The sequence below is a fragment of the Mus caroli genome, unplaced genomic scaffold, assembly GCF_978045245.1.
Source record: "Mus caroli unplaced genomic scaffold, Mus_caroli_1 scaffold_5, whole genome shotgun sequence".
Taxonomy (NCBI): domain Eukaryota; kingdom Metazoa; phylum Chordata; class Mammalia; order Rodentia; family Muridae; genus Mus; species Mus caroli.
Genome location: NW_028227260.1, coordinates 129,066,070 through 129,079,333, shown reverse-complemented (window position 1 = coordinate 129,079,333; position 13,264 = coordinate 129,066,070). Strand labels below are relative to the sequence as shown.

General features: G+C 42.4%; 1 pseudogene; it reads right to left on the bottom strand.

Annotated features, from left to right (window-relative positions):
* Nucleotides 1–1,132: 1,132 nt before the first annotated feature.
* LOC110287148 (homeobox protein NANOG pseudogene) lies at nucleotides 1,133–11,719 on the bottom strand (annotated as a pseudogene).
* Between the last annotated feature and the right edge of the window lie 1,545 nt (nucleotides 11,720–13,264).

Genomic DNA, 13,264 nt, shown 5'->3' with positions numbered 1-13,264 from the left:
GACACACCAGAAGAGGGAGTCAGATCTCATTACGGATGGTTGTGAGCCACCATGTGGTTGCTGGGATTTGAACTCTGGACCTTCAGAAGAGCAGTCAGTGCTCTTAACCACTGAGCCATCTCTCCAGCCCTCTACAAATATTTTTTAAGGGTTATTATTTTTTAGAAGATTCATTTATTATTATATCTAAGTACATTGTAGCTGTCTTCAGATGCATCAGAAGAGGGCGTCAGAGCTCATTACAGATGGTTGTGAGCCACCATGTGTTTGCTGGGATTTGAACTCTGGACCTTCAGAAGAGCAGTCAGTGCTCTTAACCACTGAGCCATCTCTCCAGCCCCGTTTCTACAGATATTAACATAGCAGTTACTCTTGGGGGAACTCCAAGGACAAGGAGGAAATCAAAGCACCTTAACAGGTGAAAGCTTTTATTGAGACTTTAGTTTTATTATTCTATCGAGATGCTGTCTTACTATTTAAACATAGTACAGGTTGGCCTTGAACTTATTGCATATCTGAGCTACCCTCAATCGAGAGTAGCCACCATATGGTTATACTTTGTATATACTTTTAAACCTCACCCCTCAAAATGACACACAGTGTATACCAAGACCCAGGCTTCTAAGAAAAAAGACTAGCGTGGGTGTGTGGGCGTGGGTAAGGGTGTTCAAGCTCTTCTTGGGAAGGAGAGGGTATATGCACTTCACTGTCTCCAAAGCCTAGAGTTAACACTAAAAAAGGGACAAATTCAGAACTAAGACAAATACACTAACACACCGAGGTGTAAATAGAGCTCAGAAGTTGAGTTGGTGCCCAGCATGTTCTAAGTCCTAGGTTTGCTCTGGCACCAATAAAAATAGAAATAGAAATAAACAATATATATGCCAGGTGTGGTGGTATACCACCTTTGGTCCCAGCATTCAGGAGGCAAAGATAAGTGGGCAGATCTCTGAGTTCGAGGCCAGGCTGGTCCGCAGAGCCAGTTCAAAAACAATTAGAGCTATACAGAGAAACCCTGTCTTGATAAACAAAAAGCAAATAATAATTGAAAAATAAACCAATATGAAAATCTTTGGAAGAAGGAAGGAACCTGGACTTGCCCTGACTTTTAAGCCCAGTTGTTGCATAAGACTCATATTCCGCCTGCTGGATTCACAGAGTAGTTCAGGAATAATTCCAAGGCTTGTGGGGTGCTAAAATGTGCATGGCTTTCCCTAGTGGCTTCCAAATTCACCTCCAAATCACTGGCAGAGAAGTTTTGCTGCAACTGTACATAAGGCTGCAGAAAGTCCTCCCCGAAGTTATGGAGTGGAGCAGCGTTCCAAGGCTGGCTGTTCCAGGACTGAGCGGTCCAGGCCTGGTTGTTCCAAGTTGGGTTGGTCCAGGTCTGGCTGCTCCAAGTTGGGTTGGTCCAAGTCTGTCTGCCCCACATGGAAAGGCTTCCAGATGCATTCACCAGATAGCCCTGGGGATAGCTGCAATGGATGCTGGGATACTCCACTGGTGCTGAGCCCTTCTGAATCAGACCATTGCTAGTCTTCAAACACTGGTTTTTCTGCCACCACTTGCACTTCATCCTTTGGTTTTGAAACCAGGTCTTAACCTGCTTATAGCTCAGGTTCAGAATGGAAGAGAGTTCTTGAAACTGCTGGAGGCTGAGGTACCTCTGCTTCTCAAACCTGTCCTTGAGTGCACACAGCTGGGCCTGAAAGAACACAGTCCGCATCTTCTGCTTCCTGACAAGGACCTTGTTCTCCTCCTTCTCAGGGCCCTTGTCAGCCTCAGGACTTGACAGCTTTTGTTTGGGACTGGTAGAAGAATCAGGGCGCCAGGACACTTTTTTATAGGCGTTTTGGTCTTCCAAACTTTAATCAGAATGATTCTACTAGAGTCTACTGGGGTTTTTCTAGCTCAAAGTCCCAAATTCTTCCACATTAATTCAATGATTCAGTCCCAAAGCCTTCTGGAGCACAGGTCTGGTTTATTGCAACCTATGAGCCAGTTCTGAGTGCTGAACTTCAGTGTCACGTGTCTAGGTGCAGGGGGAAAAACTTAGGGGCTGGAGAGATGGCTCAGCAGTTAAGAGCATGAACTGTTCTTCCAGGGGTCCTGAGTTCAATTGCCAGCAACCACATGGTGGCTCACAACCATCTGTAATGGGATCAGATACCCTCTTCTGGTGTGTCTGAAGACAGCTACAATTTATTCATATACAATAAATAAATAAATTTTTGGGAGGCAGAGGCAGGCAGATTTCTGAGTTCAAAGCCATCCTGGTCTATAGAGTGAGTTCTAGGACAGCCAGGGCTACACAGAGAAACCCTGTCCAAAAACAAACAAACAAACAAACTTAAAGAAACAGAATTTATTTTAGCTCACAGTTTAAGGTTACAATCTATGATAACAGAAATGGCTGCAGGAGCAAAGAGAGGATGCTCACAGGGAGCTATATCAAGAAGCAAAGAGTGGGTAGGGCCACAGGCCTCATCCGGCCGGATCAGCACCGGGGTAGCAGGAGCGCAGGGTTGCCTGACACCCGCCAGCTACCCACGACCCCCGCCGCAGGATTTTGGGACTGCTGGTGAGTGGAACACAGCTTCTGCTCCAGTCCAATCACGCGGGACCTGAGACTGCTCTGGTTGGGGAGAGAGAAATCCGGCCTACATAGGGCCACAACCCTCTTCTGGTCAGAAAAGCACCAGGGCAGCTGGGGCGCAGGGTCGGCTGACACTCGCCAGCTACCCACAACACCTGCCACAGGATCTTAAGACTTCTGGTGAGTGGAGCACAGCTTCTGCTCCAATCCAATTGCGCGGGACCTGAGACTGCATTAGTTAGGGAAGCAGAAACCTGCCTGAGTAGGGCCACAGGCCTCATCCGGCCGGATCAGCGCCGGGGTAGCAGGAGCGCAGGGTTGCCTGACACCCGCCAGCTACCCACGACCCCCGCCGCAGGATTTTGGGACTGCTGGGGAGTGGAACACAGCTTCTGCTCCAGTCCAATCACACGGGACCTGAGACTGCTCTGGTTGGGGAGAGAGAAATCCGGCCTACATAGGGCCACAACCCTCTTCTGGTCAGAAAAGCACCAGGGCAGCTGGGGCGCAGGGTCGGCTGACACTCACCAGCTACCCACAACACCCGCCACAGGATCTTAAGACTTCTGGAGAGTGGAACACAGCTTCTGCTACAATCCAATTGCACGCGGGACCAGAGACTGCATTAGTTAGGGAAGCAGAAAACCGGCCTGAGTAGGACCACAGGCCTCTTCCTGCTGGACCAGCACCGGGGTACCGTCAGCTACCCACGACCCCCGCGGCAGGATTTAGAGACTGCTGGTGAGTGGAACACAGCTTCTGCTCCAATCTTTAAACAGTGACAACGATAACAACTAACCCCAGAGATTACCAGATGGCGAAAAGTAAACGTAATAATCTTACTAACAGAAACCAAGACCACTCACCATCATCAGAACCCAGCACCCCCACTTCGCCCAGTCCAGGGCACCCCAACACACCGGAAAAGCTAGACACGGATTTAAAAGCATATCTCCTGATGATGATAGAGGACTTCAAGAAGGACTTTAATAACACACTTAAAGAAATACAGGAGAACACTGCTAAACAGGCAGAAGACAATAAAGAGGAAGCACAAAAATCCCTTAAAGAATTGCAGGAGAACACTGCTAAAGAGTTACAAATCCTTAAAGAAAAACAGGATAACATAATCAAACAGGTAGAAGTCCTTACAGAAAAACAGGAAAACACATCCAAACAGATGATGGAAATGAACAAAACCATACTAGACCTAAAAAGGGAAGTACACACAATAAAGAAAACCCAGGACACTCGCCAGCTACCCACAACACCCGCCACAGGATCTTAAGACTTCTGGTGAGTGGAGCACAGCTTCTGCTCCAATCCAATTGCGCGGGACCTGAGACTGCATTAGTTAGGGAAGCAGAAACCAGCCTGAGTAGGGCCACAGGCCTCATCCGGCCGGATCAGCGCCGGGGTAGCGGGAAAGCAGGGTTGCCTGACACCCGCCAGCTACCCACCACCCCCGCCGCAGGATTTTGGGACTGCTGGGGAGTGGAACACAGCTTCTGCTCCAGTCCAATCACGCGGGACCTGAGACTGCTCTGGTTGGGGAGAGAGAAATCCGGCCTACATAGGGCCACAACCCTCTTCTGGTCAGAAAAGCACCTGGGCAACTGGGGCGCAGGGTCGGCTGACACTCACCAGCTACCCACAACACCCGCCACAGGATCTTAAGACTTCTGGAGAGTGGAACACAGCTTCTGCTCCAATCCAATTACACGCGGGACCAGAGACTGCATTAGTTAGGGAAGCAGAAAACCGGCCTGAGTAGGACCACAGGCCTCTTCCGGCTGGACCAGCACCGGGGTACCGTCAGCTACCCACGACCCCCTCCGCAGGATTTAGAGACTGCTGGTGAGTGGAACACAGCTTCTGCTCCAATCTTTAAACAGTGACAACGATAACAACTAACCCCAGAGATTACCAGATGGCGAAAGGTAAACGTAATAATCTTACTAACAGAAACCAAGACCACTCACCATCATCAGAACCCAGCACCCCCACTTCGCCCAGTCCAGGGCACCCCAACACACCGGAAAAGCTAGACACGGATTTAAAAGCATATCTCCTGATGATGATAGAGGACTTCAAGAAGGACTTTAATAACACACTTAAAGAAATACAGGAGAACACTGCTAAACAGGCAGAAGACAATAAAGAGGAAGCACAAAAATCCCTTAAAGAACTGCAGGAGAACACTGCTAAAGAGTTACAAATCCTTAAAGAAAAACAGGATAACATAATCAAACAGGTAGAAGTCCTTACAGAAAAACAGGAAAACACATCCAAACAGATGATGGAAATGAACAAAACCATACTAGACCTAAAAAGGGAAGTAGACACAATAAAGAAAACCCAAAATGAGGCAACACTGGAGATAGAAACCCTAGGAAAGAAATCTGGAACCATAGATACGAGCATCAGCAACAGAATACAAGAGATGGAAGAGAGAATCTCAGGTGCAGAAGATTCCATAGAGAACATCGGCACAACAATCAAGGAAAATGTAAAATGCAAAAAGATCCTAACTCAAAACATCCAAGAAATACAGGACACAATGAGAAGACCAAACCTACGGATAATAGGAGTGGATGAGAATGAAGATTTTCAACTCAAAGGACCAGCAAACATCTTCAACAAAATTATAGAAGAAAACTTCCCAAATCTAAAGAAAGAGATGCCCATGAACATACAAGAAGCCTACAGAACTCCAAATAGACTGGACCAGAAAAGAAATACCTCCCGACACATAATAATCAGAGCAACAAATGCTCTAAATAAAGATAGAATACTAAAAGCAGTAAGAGAAAAAGGCCAAGTAACATATAAAGGCAAGCCTATCAGAATTACACCAGATTTTTCACCATTGACTATGAAAGCCAGAAGATCCTGGACGGATGTTATACAGACACTAAAAGAACACAAATTCCAGCCCAGGCTACTATACCCAGCCAAACTCTCAATTAACATAGATGGAGAAACCAAAGTATTCCACGACAAAACCAAATTCACACATTATCTCTCCACGAATCCAGCCCTTCAAAGGATAATAACAGAAAAAAACCAATACAAGGACAGGAACCACGCCCTAGAAACAACAAGAAGGTAATCCCTCAACAAACCTAAAAGAAGACAGCCACAAGAACAAAATGCCAACTTTAACAACAAAAATAACAGGAAACAACAATTACTTTTCCTTAATATCTCTTAATATCAATGGACTCAACTCCCCGATAAAAAGACATAGACTAACAAACTGGCTACACAAACAAGACCCAACATTTTGCTGCTTACAGGAAACTCATCTCAGAGAAAAGGATAGACACTACCTCAGAATGAAAGGCTGGAAAACAATTTTCCAAGCAAATGGCATGAAGAAACAAGCTGGAGTAGCCATTCTAATATCTGATAAGATTGACTTCCAACCCAAAGTCATTAAAAAAGACAGGGAGGGACACTTCATACTCATCAAAGGTAAAATCCTCCAAGAGGAACTATCAATCCTGAATATCTATGCTCCAAATACAAAGGCAGCCACATTCATTAAAGAAACTTTAGTAAATCTCAAAGCACACATTGCACCTCATACAATAATAGTGGGAGACTTCAACACACCACTTTCACCAATGGACAGATCATGGAAACAGAAACTAAACAGGGACACAGTGAAACTAAGAGAAATTATGAATCAAATGGATCTGGCAGATATCTACAGAACATTCTATCCTAAAACAAAAGGATATACCTTCTTCTCAGCACCTCATGGTACCTTCTCCAAAATTGACCACATAATTGGTCACAAAGCAGGCCTCAACAGATACAAAAATATTGAAATTGTCCCATGCATCCTATCAGATCACCATGGACTAAGGCTGATCTTCAATAACAAAATAAATAATAGAAAGCCAACCTTCACGTGGAAACTGAACAACACTCTTCTCAATGATACCTTGGTCAAGCAAGGAATAAAGAAAGAAATTAAGGACTTTTTAGAGTTCAATGAAAATGAAGCCACAACATACCCAAACTTATGGGACGCAATGAAAGCATTTCTAAGAGGAAAACTCATAGCTCTGAGTGCCTCCAAAAGGAAACTAGAGAGAGCACACATTAGCAGCTTGACAACACACCTAAAAAGCACTAGAACAAAAGGAAGCAAATTCACCCAAGAGGAGTAGACAGCAGGAAATAATCAAACTCAGGGGTGAAATCAACCAAGTGGAAACAAGAAAAACTATTCAAAGAATCAACCAATCAAGGAGCTGGTTCTTTGAGAAAATCAACAAGATAGATAAACCCTTAGCCAGACTCACTAGAGGGCACAGGGAAAGCATCCTAATTAACAAAATCAGAAATGAAAAAGGATACATAACAACAGATCCTGAAGACATCCAAAACACCATCAGATCCTTCTACCAAAGGCTATACTCAACAAAACTGGAGAACCTGGATGAAATGGAGAAGTTCCTAGACAGATACCAGGTACCAAAGTTGAATCAAGATCAGGTTAATGATCTAAACAGCCCTATATCCCCCAAAGAAATAGAAGCAGTCATTAATAGTCTCCCAACTAAAAAAAGCCCAGGACCAGATGGGTTTAGTGCAGAGTTCTATCAGACCTTCAAAGAAGATCTAATCCCAGTTCTTCACAAACTATTCCACAAAATAGAAACAGAAGGTACTCTACCCAACTCATTCTATGAAGCCACAATTACTCTGATACCTAAAACACAAAAAGACCCAACAAAGATAGAAAACTTCAGACCAATATCCCTTATGAATATTGATGCAAAAATCCTCAATAAAGTTCTTGCTAACCGAATCCAAGAACACATCAAAACAATCATCCATCCTGACCAAGTAGGTTTCATCCCAGGGATGCAGGGATGGTTCAATATACGGAAATCCATCAACGTAATCCAGTATATAAACAAACTCAAAGACAAAAACCACATGGTCATCTCGTTAGATGCGGAAAAAGCATTTGACAAGATCCAACACCCATTCATGATAAAAGTCTTGGAAAGATCAGGAATTCAAGGCCCATACCTAAACATGATAAAAGCAATCTACAGCAAACCAGTAGCCAACATCAAAGTAAATGGTCAGAAGCTTGAAGCAATCCCTCTAAAATCAGGGACTAGACAAGGCTGTCCACTTTCTCCATACCTATTCAACATTGTACTTGAAGTCCTAGCCAGAGCAATTCGACAACAAAAGGAGATCAAAGGGATACAAATTGGAAAAGATGAAGTCAAAATATCACTTTTTGCAGATGATATGATAGTATATATAAGTGACCCTAAAAATTCCACCAGAGAACTCCTAAGCCTGATAAACAGCTTCGGTGAAGTAGCTGGATATAAAATTAACTCAAACAAATCAATGGCCTTTCTCTACACAAAGAATAAACAGGCTGAGAAAGAAATTAGGGAAACAACACCCTTCTCAATAGTCACAAATAATATAAAATATCTTGGCGTGACTATAACTAAGGAAGTGAAAGATCTATATAATAAAAACTTCAAGTCTCTGAAGAAAGAAATTATAGAAGATCTCAGAAGATGGAAAGATCTCCCATGCTCATGGATTGGCAGGATCAACATTGTAAAAATGGCTATCTTGCCAAAAGCAATCTACAGATTCAATGCAATCCCCATCAAAATTCCAAATCAATTCTTCAACGAATTAGAAAGTGCAATCTGCAAATTCATCTGGAATAACAAAAAACCTAGGATAGCAAAAACTCTTCTCAAGGATAAAAGAACCTCTGGTGGAATCACCATGCCGGACCTAAAGATCTACTACAGAGCAATTGTGATGAAAACTGCATGGTACTGGTATAGTGACAGACAAATAGACCAATGGAATAGAATTGAAGACCCAGAAATGAACCCACACACCTATGGTCACTTGATCTTCGACAAGGGAGCTAAAAACATCCAGTGGAAGAAAGACAGCATTTTCAACAAATGGTGCTGGCACAACTGGTTGTTAACATGTAGAAGAATGCGAATCGATCCATTCCTATCTCCTTGTACTAAGGTCAAGTCTAAGTGGATCAAGGAACTTCACATAAAACCAGAGACACTGAAACTTATAGAGGAGAAAGTGGGGAAAAGCCTTGAAGATATGGGCACAGGGGAAAAATTCCTGAATAGAACAGTAATGGCTTGTGCTGTAAGATCAAGAATTGACAAGTGGGACCTCATGAAACTACAAAGCTTCTGCAAGGCTAAAGACACCATCAATAAGACAAAAAATCCACCAACAGATTGGGAAAGGATCTTCACCTATCCTAAATCAGATAAGGGACTAATATCCAATATATATAAAGAACTCAAGAAGGTGGACTCCAGAAAGTCAAATAACTTCATTAAAAAATGGGGCTCAGAACTGAACAAAGAATTCTCACCTGAGGAATACCGAATGGCAGAGAAACACCTGAAAAAATGTTCAACATCCTTAATCATCAGGGAAATGCAAATCAAAACAACCCTGAGATTCCACCTCACACCAGTCAGAATGGCTAAGATCAAAAATTCAGGTGACAGCAGATGCTGGCGAGGATGTGGAGAAAGAGGAACACTCCTCCATTGTTGGTGGGATTGCAAGCTTGTACAACCACTCTGAAAATCAGTCTGGCGTTTCCTCAGAAAATTGGACATAGTACTACCGGAGGATCCAGCAATACCTCTCCTGGGCATATATCCAGAAGATGTCCCAACCGGTAAAAAGGACACATGCTCCACTATGTTCATAGCAGCCCTATTTATAATAGCCAGAAGCTGGAAAGAACCCAGATGTCCCTCAACAGAGGAATGGATACAGAAATTATGGTACATTTACACAATGGAGTACTACTCAGCTATTAAAAAGAATGAATTTATGAAATTCCTAGCCAAATGGATGGACCTGGAGGGCATCATCTTGAGTGAAGTAACACAATCACAAAAGAACTCACACAATATGTATTCATTGATAAGTGGATATTAGCCCAAAACTTAGGATACCCAAGATATAAGATACAATTTGATAAACGCATGAAACTCAAGAAGAATGAAGACCAAAGTGTGGACACTGTGCTCCTTCTTAGAATTGGGAACAAAACACCCAGGGAAGGAGTTACAGAGACAAAGTTCGTAGCTGTGATGAAAGGATGGACCATTTAGAGACTGCTGTATCCAGGGATCCGTCCCATAATCAGCTTCTAAACGCTGACACCATTGCATACACTAGCAAGATTTTGCTGAAAGGACCCAAATATAGCTGTCTCTTGTGAAACGATGCCGGGGCCTAGCAAACACAGGAGTGGATGTTCACAGTCAGCTATTGGATGTATCACAGGGCTCCCAATGGAGAAGCTAGAGAAAGTACCCAAGGAGCTAAAGGGATCTGCAACCCTATTGTTGGAACAACATGATGTACTAACCAGAACCCCGGAGCTCTTGTCTCTAGCTGCATATGTATCGAAAGATGGCCTAGTCGGCCATCAATGGAACGAGAGGCCCATTGGACTTGCAAACTTTATATGCCCCAATATAGGGGAATGCCAGGGCCAAAAGAATGGGAATGGGTGGGTAGGGAAGTGGGGGGCGCTATGGGGGACTTTTGGGATAGCATTGGAAATGTAATCGAGGAAAATATGTAATAAAAATATTAAAAATCAAAAAAAATACAAAACTATGAAATAGAAATTGATAATTCATAAGGCTACTTTTGTTTACATTAATTATATCTATATTAATTTGTTAGAATTACCACCATTGTCCATAGAACTACCTTTTCTTGCTCAAATACAACTCTGTAAATATTGAAGTTTACATATTAACAGAGAAATCTCTCTTAATCTCTATATAGTTCTTGATTATGTCTCTATATTTGCCTTTTCTATTAACTTGAAATAAAGCATAAACTATTTCTAAATTAAAAAAAAAAAAAGAAGCAAAGAGTGATATCAGGCCCCACTTCATTACCTTTCTCCTTTTTATTCTGTCCAGGACCTCAGCCCATGGCACCATCACATTTCAGGGGAATCTTTCAACCTCATTTAATTTACTCTAGAAAAGGCCTCACAGACAAGTCCAGAGATTTTGTTTCCATATGGACCCTAAATCCAGTCAAGTTGACAAGATTAGCCACCACAAAAATACAAATAAAATAAAATAAAATAAAATAAAATAAAATAAAATATATAAGAGTTAAAAATCCAGGCCCAAGAGATTACATGTATAATCCTGTTCATTCAATATTTGTGAAATGACTAAAATTTAGAAAAAGAAGGCAGCCTAGGATTTGGGTGGGAATTGTGAATAGGGCAGGAAGATGATTGGTATACTTATAAAAACAACAAAAACAAAAACAAAAACAAAAACAAAAACAAAGGAGTCCCTTTGGAATTGTGAATCTTGGCTAAGGTCCCGAATATAGAAGCATACACACACATAATACATGCTACAATGTGTAAGATTTAAATTATATAATAATAAATAAAACTGAAATTATAATCAAATCAATAAATTATGCCAGTATTCTGATTGTAATACTATGGTTTACTTTCTCACAATTGTATCTTTTAAGAAACTGAGACAACGTGTCTGTGAGCCTATGGATTAATTTATCAACTCAATGAGCCCACAACTGCCATAATATACAAATTCATTTTAAAGAACCATCTCAATTATTTTTCTGTTAAAAAAATCATTTTAAGTGACCAAAGTGGAAGCAGGGAGAATTGTTAGGATCATTGCAGTAGAGACAGGGAGAAATGGTTGGGGTTTAGAGGGAGAGTATTTTGAAAACAGAACTAATTTTTTTTTGCCTAGAGTTGCATGTAGGGTGCAAGAAAATAATAATAGTATCAGAGTGTTAAGCTGAAGGTGGAGGACGTTTGGAAGTAGGGAAAGAGAGAAAAATGGAGATTATAAGATGTGGGGCCAGGATAATATCCTCAAATCAACAAATAAAGAAAAGAAAAGGGGAAAAATACTTAAAAACTAAGACTTGAAGAAATGTCCTCAAAGACTGGGGTCCAAAATATGTCCTTCAAACTTTTTATTATGAGAGTACTCCCTCTCCAGATATGCAATCTACAGACTACCTGTCATAGTGCATCTTCATGGTGTCTTGGGGAACATGAGCCTTAGGACTTGAGATCAAGTCATATCCAATAAAAGCAGGAGGAAAATGTTTCCCTTTTGCCAGCAGACCCAAAGTGGCTATCACTGCCTGTTGCAAAACTGTCTGGGGGCAGAGACATTCTGCTAAAGGCTGTATAAAGAATGATTTCACTGTGTCACTTGAACAGTTCTTTCCACTGGGAGCTTAGCTGTGGCTACTAGGCCCAGCCTGTCAGTCTTAGAAATTTGATAAGAGACTTCAGGAGATGTAGCTCTGGCTGCCACCCTCTCCATCATGTTTCTAACCCCATCTGTTAGCTCATTCTTAATTCTCGGCTAATGTACTAAAATTCCCTTTTGGGAACCCAATTAGGGCAAGCACATCAAGCAAAACGGATGTGCCCTCTGTATCAAGTACATATAGCAATGTTTAATGTGTTGGTGTGGAGAGATTAAAACAACAAACTGGCACAGTTCCCGGAACACCTGTTACTTCTGGACAGGACCACACGGGGGAGTAGAAAGTGGGGAGGAAGAGAAGAGGATGGGAATATTTGGGGATATAGCTGTCCCCTTACTGCTGCTCTGCCATGCCTGGTCAAGCAATGAAAGCTAAAGGCAAGAACTCCGTTTCCTCGGCCCCTTGTGAGGCAATGAGCACTCTGAGCCGGTTAGTTTTACTGGAAAGTTGCTCAGTCTGGAGAAACTAAGAGTAGAGAGGGCTAAGAAGGAGACAGGAGCAGTTTCTCGTGGTGAGAGCAGAGCTGTCATTATTGGTGACATATGAATGAGGGAGTGAATTGCTTTCTTTAGTGTAGCTCCAAAGCTCAAATGTAATGATACCAGCAAGTAAGGAGAGACGAAGGACTTTGGTGGGGACAGATTTTTTGACAGGCAGTTTTTTGGCCTCTCAGCCTGACTCACCATCCTTGCTGTCTGTGGCCTGAGGCCCACTGATTCATTTCAAAATGCTCCGTTTAACTTGAACTCCTTTGGCCTTATACTCTGGTGCAAAGCTCAACCTCCTTACTCTATACAAAACATTTTCTCTCCATGATACACAGAGTTAACATCCCAGTCCTAGCTTAGAGGGCTGAAGAAGAAAACTAGTGAGAGGCTTAAGTTTCTTCAATATATAAGTGAATGCTTTTCTAAAGATTTACTTGTGTTATTTTATGTGTATAGGTTCTTTATCTGAATGTGTGTCTGTGTGCCATGCAAGCATCAGGTGCCTACAGAGGCCAGAAAAGGATACTGGTTCCCCTTGAACTTAATTTACAGCCAGCTGTGAGGCACTATGTGGGTGCTGGGATTAGAACCCTGTTCTCTTAACCAGTAAGCCATCGCTCCAGCCCTAATTTTTTTTTTTGCAGGGGGTGGGAAAGTCATCTCATCTCTCTCTGCTTCCCAAGGACTCCTATTATGCACATAGTGGTGCATGTATGGATAGCTCACAGGTCTCTGAGGCTTCGTTTGTCTTTAACTCCTTATCAGACTACACAATTTTCATCTTTGAGCTTGTTGTTGAGCCATTCTACTTCTTCAT